The sequence below is a fragment of the Oratosquilla oratoria genome, chromosome 31, assembly GCF_046742065.1.
Source record: "Oratosquilla oratoria isolate Oo_2021 chromosome 31, ASM4674206v1, whole genome shotgun sequence".
Lineage (NCBI taxonomy): Eukaryota > Metazoa > Arthropoda > Malacostraca > Stomatopoda > Squillidae > Oratosquilla > Oratosquilla oratoria.
The window spans coordinates 52,288,253-52,298,252 of NC_134807.1; the positions used below are offsets into that span (position 1 = coordinate 52,288,253).

A 10,000-nucleotide genomic window follows, 5' to 3' on the forward strand; every position below is an offset into this window, starting at 1 on the left:
ATAAGGGGCAGTGTTATATAGACTTGCTACAAGTATACAAGGAACGGTATAAGTCTACTTGTAGTATATACTCGTATATCACTGTGCAGCCCACAACAAGTTTCAACAAGATTCTTGTTGAAACTTGTTCTAGGTAAGCAGCTTCTTACTGAGTCAGTTGCTGCTTTGAAATCAACCAGGAAGGATGTCTTCTGGACCTGGCAGACTAGTACCTTCAGGCAGAAAAAACTATCCTGTCTGGAATTATTTTGAAAAACTACCAACAACTTCCGGCAAATGGTACCGAGCTAAATGCAAAGACTGCAGCCAGGAACCACAGGGCATAGTATCAAGATTAAAATCTCACAGAGATAAATGACAAGGTCAGCCACAACATACAGAAGAAGAAATTGATGACCCAGGTAAATAATTTTACTTATATTGTGTGCATTTCTCCCTTTTCATACGCAACCATATAAATTTGGTGAACAATGGAGAGCATGTGCAATAAAAATGTGAAGGCCTAAAGAGATGATACTTCAACTTCATTACTTCTAAACTTGGGTAATGACTATATCACTATAGTATACTGTATCTACTCAACTTTGGGTCCTAGATGGTTGTTATTCATTTCATTCAACATTGTGTAATATATTTCATATGTTCCATTCGAATTCAGCCCACATGGGATTCAGCCCAAAAGGGATTTAGCCTAACCTAACCCAACTAACCGATTATTTTTAGTGAATTTAAAAGTGGACTGAATCCTGTGTGGACTGAATTCCAAGCCCACTTATTTCATATTCTGTTAATTACTTCCAAATAATTTAGTGGCTTGTGTGAATATGATCATTATCTAAAAAAAAAATAACTACTGTACTCAAAAGTAGCCTAAATCACACTGTATTCATTCATTTATTTATTCATTTATAAATTATGCAATATACTAAAATGTTCTGTTACCATTTCAGGATCTGTATCAACAGCTTCAATCCCTTCATCATCGGCTCCACCTGAATTATCTGCAAACCTGACTCCACCATTAAAAAGGTCACTATCAGACTCCTCCACAGGCGCCACTTCTGCTAAATCATTTTCATCTAAAAGAAAGTCATCAACATCTGTGGGCAGATTTATCATAAAAACTTCAGCCTCTCAAAAGGAAAATCTCGACAAAGAAGTTGCAAGAATTATATTTGCTACAAATTCACCATTTCGTCTTGTTCAGTATCCTCAGTTCCTCAAGATGGTCCAGAACCTGTGGCCAGGTTATATTCTTCCAACCAGAAAAGATATTGCTGATAAGTATTTGGATCTTGTGTATGAAATGGAATATAAAAAGCGTGCAGATGACCTGAATAATGAAGCTGTATGTCTTTCAATTGATGGGTGGTCTAACATCCATGATGAGCCCATAATGTGTGTCACTCTAACAAAATCCACTGACACAATAGACACGTCAGGGAAACCTCACACTGCCGAATATCTTCTACAACTTGTACAAAATTCGATCAAGAAGGCTGAACAAGATTTTTTTTGTCTCATTGTAAGTGTTGTGACAGACGATGCAGCAAAAGCCATCAAGATGAGAAAACTCTTGGAGGAATCGAGTGACCCTGACCATACCGTCCTCACATACGGCTTATACCGTTCCTTGTATACTTGTGGCAAGTCTATATAACACTGCTCCTTATATTGATATGCTAAAAATGTCCTTTAGCAATCAGATCGCATATCAGATAGCAATCCCACAATATTTAAAATCTATATAAAAACAATCTATTTAAATCAAATAAATCTGATTTAAATAAATTTTTCTATATTTTTCAAAAAGATGAAAAAATCGCCAACCCTGGTGTCCACTAACCTCATATAATAATACCAGTTAAGTCCGGCTAAAATTGGCATTTCAAAGCATAACAGTGCCTTAAAAATAGTTGATTTCACTATAAAATTTTATATTAACTTATACTGCATTGAATGTCAATAGTTGATATATTTGTCCTATATACAATGTTAAGTTTCTAGTTTTGATATATTTGTCCAATATAAAATGTTAGGTTACAAAGAAAGCAATGGCCTCCGCTAGCGGGCCCAGGGATCTGGATACGCACGTCCTGTGTAATGGTAGTCCGTGATATATATATATATATATATACATATATATATATACATATACATATATATATGTACATATACATATATAAATATATATATATATATATATATATATATGTGTGTGTGTGTGTGTGTGTGTGTGTGTGTCTGTGTGTGTGTATACATATATATATATATAATATATTAATGTATGATATATATATGTATATATACATATATATGTATGTATATGTATATATATGTATATATAAATGTATATGTATATATATATGTGTATATATACATATGTATGTATATATATGTGTATATATATGTATATATATATGTATGTTACTATTTCATTCATCCAAGATCCTTTTAGTTCTCAAACAAGTGCCACTCCTTAAGAGCGTGACTTTACCTCCCTGCGCCAACAATTTTTCTCCTCCTCCACCTTTTGTCCAATCAGAGAGGCTGATATTCTGTTTCAAACGATATTATTACGTAAGCATTATGCCCAACGGAAATGGCTTGTACGCTTAATTTTTTTTTTTTTTGCTACATCAGCGTTATTTACAATCAGTCACCTCTCTTTATCAATACCAGACGCACTCTCCGTCACTCTGCAACTCAGCACCCGCAGTCGGCGCAGTCTGTCTTTGTATCATAACAACCTAATAAAATGTTTTTCTTCCCCTTCTCTTACCCCTTGATCTACTTCGATCTACCTCAAAGGTCTATCTCGATCTACCGGCCTCTTACATACATACATACATACATATATATATATATATATATATATATATATATATACATTTATGTATATATGTATATATATATGTTTATTTATGTATGTATATATATATACATATATATATATGTGTGTGTGTGTATATATGTATATATATATATATGTGTGCATATATATGTATGTACATATATGTGTGCATATATATGTGTATATATATATGTGTGTGTCTATATATATGTTTATATATATATTTGTGTATATATATATGTATATATATATGTGTATATATATGTATATACATATATATGTATGTGTATATACATGGATATATATATGTGTATATGTATGTATACATATAGCAAGAAACTCGTGAATGCCACTGGTAATGGAGTAGGTAGTGTGTTAATACAAAAGATTGAAGGCACTGGACATCCAGTGGATCATTTTTCAAAGAAATTTTTAGAATATTAGATGAACTATAGTACAATACAGAAGGAAGCAATGGCATTAATCTTAAGTCTGCAGCATTTCCATGTATACTGGAATGTCAGTAGATGTATATACACTCCACAGTGCTTTAGTGTTTTTGAATGAAATGAGAAATTGTAATCAAAGATTAATCAGATAGTGTTTACTTCTGCAGGACTATGATCTGATTGTTAATCATATAAAAGGTAAGGACAATATAATAGCAGATGCATTGCCACGTGTTCCAGAAGGCTGTGAAGATCTTGAAGAGATGACTAACATCTTATTGCACAGGGAGAGTGTTACGGTATTGTAATATATTAAATTTTACTACAGTCACCCCTACATTTTATTTTTATCTATTTATTTATTTATTCTATGGTAAATGTTGCATTATGTTACTCTACGGAAACAATGTAAAATTTCATGTTGTTATGAAAATCTATGCACGATTATTTATTTATATTCTGTTATAAAAACAACAAATATTATAATGAAATATTATTTGATGTAAAAAGGAAATAAATATGTAATTGGTTAAAGAGAGAACCATGATTATAGATGGATAGGTTGATGTATATGAGTCGTAGTGACCAGTCAGTTCAGTCGTGGTAATTGAGGTTACCAGCTGACTCCTGGAGGAAAAGGCTGCCGGCTGGTTGTGGTCACCAAGGCAGCCGGTTAGACTTGAAAAATCCAAGAGACACATTTTTGTCTCGAGAATCATCAGAGTTGAATTGATTGTAGTCATCTGCAAGGATTTTGCTTATTGTGACCGTGAAAAACCCTTTTGCTACTAATGACTGGAAGAGACAGCCCATAGCCTCTGTCTGTCTGTCTGTCTGTATGTCTATTTATTTGTTCACGAACTCCTCCTAAGGTTTTGGAGATAGACCCCCATAACCATATATATACTGATACCCTATCACTCCAGGTACTTGGATAGCAATATTTCGTTTAAGAAATATTTTGGTTAGGGTTAAGGGTTAAAGTTAGGTGGGGTATGGTTAGGATAGGGATTATTTACGAACTCCTCCTATGTTTTTGCAGATAGACCCCTATAAACATATATTCTGAAACCTTATAACCCAAGGTACTTGGATAACTATCTTCCATTTGTCTGTCTGTTTGTTTACGAAGTTAGGTGGGGTATGGTTAGGTTAGGGATTATTCACAAACTCCTATGTTTTCGCAGATAGACCCCTATAACCATATATATTCTGAAACCTTATAACCCAAGGTACTTGGATAACTATCTTTTATTTGTTTGTTTGTTCACGAACTCCTCCTAGGGTTTTGGAGATAGACCCCATAACTATATATATTCTGATATCCTATCACTCCAGGTACTTGGGTAACTATATTTCATAAAAAAAATGGTTAGGGTTAAGGGTTAAGGTTAGGTGGGGGTATTCCCGAATTCCTCCTATGTTTTTGCTGATATACACCTGTAACCATGTATATTCTGGATAACTATCATTTGTATATACTATAATAAAGTAGTAGCTTCTGTCTGTCTGTCTATTTGTTTGTTCACGAACTTCCCCCAAAACCATATATATTCACCATAACCCAGGATACTTGAATAAGTATATTTTATTTCCAAAAGGCGTCTCGCTCCTCAAATTTACTTTTTTCTTACTTACTTAACATTTTATTTTTGTTACTTTTTCCATTGATTTATATTGATACATGTAACTTTTCTCCACAAATTCTATCAACATTAAAATTATCATCATTTGCCCGCTGCAACACGCGGGTAATTTGGCTAGTATATATATATATATATATATGATTAGTAGTTTGTTTCCTGATATCTTCAGCTGACATCTCCACAGTCCACTTAGTGTGGTAGGTGACAAGAAAAGGACTTGTTCACATGAAACCACTTTGCTGTCCGAATCACAGATTTCAGAGTGAGCAGACGAGACAGGGGCGTGGAGAGAAGACACCTGAACTGGGCATCAACATAATAAACACACACATACATACACACAGAGTGATAGATATCTGAAACAAACTGAAAGAGGAAACAGTGAGTGCTAAAACTACACATGACTTTAAAAACAAACTGGATGCGGAAAGATACAAAAGCGGATCACTACGAGCATAGCTCTCTTCCCGTAAAATATAACTAGGTAAATACAACTAGGAAATACATGCATGAAGGTGGACTGTGTCTACCTAGAACTAGAGAAGGGTTTTGATAAAACACTTCATAGTCAGCTTATGTGGCAATTGAAGCATATTGGAGGGCTTAGAAGCAAAGTACTTAAATAGATAGAATATTTTTGAAGGAAAAATACATGGGGACAGCAGTAAAATATATTATGTCAATTTGGAGAGCAGTAACAAGCGGAGTTCCACAAGATTCAGTGCTTGCACTAATAATATTTCTTATCTATATACAGGATTTGATGGAAGGTACAGCAAGTTATGCTAACATGTTTGCTGATGGTGGAAAAATCATGAGAGTGGAAAAGGAGGAGGACTGTAGACTATTGCAAAATTATGTAGACAGTACTTTTGAATGGAACAAAGGATGAGGAATTAATTTCAATACCAAAAAATGCAAAACACTGGGAATGGTTAATAGCGACAAAAGAACATATCTAAACCATTCCTTGGGAATAACAAAAACAGCAAAAAACACCAAGAGAGGAGAAAGATCTGGGAATATTGATAAAAGACAACCTATCGCCTGACAAGTATATCAGCAGGATTTTGAGAGAGATGCACAGACTCCTGCAGAAGATTAAAGTTGCGTTTCATTATATGAATGAAGAGATGATAAAACAGTTCACAGAAACCTGATCCGTTCAAGACGAGTATGCGTCAGTAGAATGGTTCCTACACAAAGTGAAAAATATAAACAAGATTGAGAGAATAAAAAAAGCAGTAACCAAACTGGTCCCCAACCTGGAAGACAAACCATAAGAGGAAAGACTAGAAGCACTGAGTCTGCCAACTTTGAAAGATCGAAGAGAAAGAGGTGATATGATTATAGTATTCAGGTCACTAAAGAGGAAAACAACAATTAGAACATACGTGCCTAACGGGAAAAATAGAAGGAAAGAGGGCAAGAGTAAGACCACGCAGAAAATATGTAGACGGGTCAAGGACATCTGTAGAAGAAATAACAAATGCCATCTTGTTAAGAAGAGCCATATGCAGACAGGAATGGAGCTCCATGGTGGCCAACGTACAAGTCGATACGGCACCCCGGTAAGGTAAGGTAAAGGGGAAATATTATAATGACAGAAGAGATCTCTTTATTAAGGATAGGAGGGCTTTAAGAGGTCATTAGAACAGATTCAGGATTATTACATGTCTAAAGGATGTGGAGAAATAAAGTTTTCCATATAGATGAATAAATACTTGTGATAGCTCAGGTGATATAACATTATATACATGATATGCATGAATTCATGTGATATATATTTTACACATGATGTACATGTATTCATGTGATTTACATGATATGTGATATACGTGAATTAAAATCTAAATGTGATAACTGGAAATCAAGGATATAGATTAATTTAAAACGGTACATGAATTTGAGGCTAGGTATGATAAATTACAAAGTAGGAGACGGGACCCAACGAGTGTTAAAAACATTAGAACATAGGAATGGAGAATGCAGGATACCATAAGGCCTACACTAGGCAGTTCCATGTCCCTTACCACCTGTCTTCACTATCCATATATTCATCTAATATTTTCTTAAGACTACCAATTGTTTCATTGCCCATTACATAGTTACTAAGACTATTCTAAGAAATAGGCAAGTACTGGCTTCCCAACAGAGCGGTTAACCACTCTTTTGGTAAATCAGTTTTTGCCTATTTACTTTTCAAACCTAAATTTGTCCAATTGCTACTTTCCTGTATACTACTATTAGGTAAATACAATTAGGTACAATTAGGTAAATACGCACACACTGGGATATGCGTGCCTGACTCACATACACAGTTTACACACACGAACAAATAAATGAATAAAGAAATGCGTACATAATAATGAATTACACGATCAGAAATAAATATATACCATGCACATACAGTATACATTTATTCCTTTGGCCTTTGTGAGCATGTTTTTATCATCATAAGTATGTACTGTACGTGACGGATTTTTTTTTTCCACAGGAGTGTAGATGATCACGTACAGCTGACTCCATATCCATATGAGGTACGTCTATGCCGTTAAGTTACGTGCCGACAGAGGGATTGTAGAAGTTGTATGAATGAAGTAAATGCATGTTACCTATGCACTATATAGTATATTATTTTTATATTGTTCTTATTTATGTACAAGTAATAGAATACCCCAAGACAAGGACGGGTTTTACTTGGAAATAAAGGTAAATATGGAGGTGATGAAATAAGTTCATCGACACTTACCGGGTGTCTTGATACAAGGTCATAAGGTGTATATTGTAATTAGTCACAAAGAAACAAAAGGTGCCTTATTAATTATACTTTCCTTATTAAAACAATCATTGGTATTTTTTCAGTTATGTCTGAATTAAAAGTCCTTATACAATTTTATCCTAAAAATACGTTGAAGCCCTATTTTTCCAATAGTGGTAAAGTTAATACCCGCCTCTTTACCACTCTCACCCACGAAAAAAAAAAAAATACTCTATCTCGTTTAGCATCAGCCTCCAGCCTTCATCCACCTCTTCAAGCCTACGTGAGACTAGAGACAATACAATACCCATAGCCATCAACTCGAGCCATTGTTACACACGGAACTATTGCTGTTGTCTCCTCGCTAGACATTCACCCCGAGGTTTCGTCCTCTCTCTCAGTCCCCGCCCTCCCTCACCCGGGGGCCTCCCCCTCTACACCCGGAGGGCTGTCATCGGCCAGGTTCCACCCTCCAGGTAGTAAGTGGCCTACCTAAGAACTTTCTCTTTTGCGTATATTCATATTCAGATTAGTTGCGGGTTCTATCTCAAGCAATGTCATACTTTGATTTAAAGAAACACTATTTTGACTTAGAATAAAAGTAGATACACGTATTCAACACTGTAAAAATGTGTGTTATGTGTATGTATTTGTGATTCACCACGGTCTTGGATCACGTGATGGACTCGTGATCGACAGCTATTACAGCCCCCCCCTCCCCTTGGATGAGAGTTCAGAGCTCATACTCATATGGCCCGATCTCTGGGTGCCTTCATGTGCGCGCGCGTGTGTGTACAGTATGTGTTCGTGTGTGTATGTGCTCGTGGTGTCCCGCCTTTGTATCTCGCAGTGTATAGTTTGCTCTTAATTTCGTGTATGGTTTTTGCACACACTATTGTTTTATCCAGTTTGTTCCAGATGTCCACTACTCTGTGTGGAAAACTTTTTTTTCAGATCTCTTCTATAATTATTCTTTTTACATATTTGTTCATGTCCTCTTGTGTTTCTCTTTTCCCAATTAAGTCCTCTCTATCAAGGACTTCCATGCCTTTCATGATTCTGTAGATGGTCAGTAGGTCGTCTCTCTCTCTTCTTTGTTCCTTTGTTCCAAAGTCGGTAATTTCAATTTAGCCAGTCTCTCCTCATATGACAGATTTGAGAGAGAGAGAGAGAGAGAGAGAGAGAGAGAGAGAGAGAGAGAGAGAGAGAGAGAGAGAGAGAGAGAGAGAGTGTGTGTGTGTGTAATGTAGGAGAAATGGCATTGGAAAAATGGCACGATAAAAAATGGCACAGGAAAATATGGCACACTTTTCAGCATATGAAAATATGGCACACAGAAATATTTGCATGTTATGGCATGATTTTCAGTAATTATAGGTATCAAATGGGTTTTGAATATTTGGCCATCATGAAACTACGCTAACAATCGGGACCCTTCTTTCGAACATTTCATAATTTTTTCTTCCATTTACCATAATGACTGGCCCGGTTCCATTGTATTAGCCAAATCAAAAGATTTCTTTGAAATGGATGTCATTGAATAATGTTTTATTTCTGGTACTTGCATGAAAAAATTTGAACATAATTTATGGACATTTCAAATGTAACAAATTATCAACAGGTTTTGTTATGAGACAATTCAACCCCAGACTAATACGAGAGGTGATCAGAGAAGCGGGGAGTCATGTCAGGTCCCCCCTCCATGTAACCTTCCCTGCTGTGAAGTGCGTTTATAAGCTGTTCTTTTTTCTATATCTATGTACAGTTTGTCTGAAGAAGTAATATACGAAAGATGTTACCGTCTACGCTAACGATTACAAATCTTCTTGGCGCAGGTTTGAGGTTAATAGATTAGTGGACTCTAGTGGGCTTTTTGTGACAGCTGCTATGTACTGCACAACTTACTTTCGCCATGGAAATTATCGAAAGCAATTAGGGAAGTCCTAAACTGTGTTACAGTGGATACATGTGTATCAAGCAGTGGTCGAAAGCTAACACGATTCGGTCGAGATGTAAAGGTACATTGATATATTTCTTGCAAATGAAAATGCAATACTTCTAATAGAATACAATCACGATGGTCACGAAAGTGCTATTAAAGCAACAACTTGTAAATCTAAAATGAAAACATTAGCAAAAAACACTTAGGCTCAGGCTCATTTCGTATCCCAAGAACATTGTAAAAGACTCATTCGGCATCACCAACGCGCCAGTCAACCTCGTGACCCTGCTTCATTACAGGAACTTGTTATCTCAGGTGAATGGGCGTCAACTGGTGAACCAGAACCAC

At 35.7% G+C, this 10,000-nt stretch overlaps 1 protein-coding gene and 1 pseudogene across 7 annotated transcripts in view; one reads left to right on the forward strand and one right to left on the reverse strand.

Moving 5' to 3' along the window:
• LOC143041552 (uncharacterized) overlaps positions 1-10,000 on the reverse strand; it is a 933,705-nt gene that overhangs the window by 371,174 nt on the left and 552,531 nt on the right. The window lies entirely within an intron of this gene.
• LOC143041380 (uncharacterized) overlaps positions 9,623-10,000 on the forward strand; it is a 5,049-nt pseudogene continuing 4,671 nt past the window's right edge.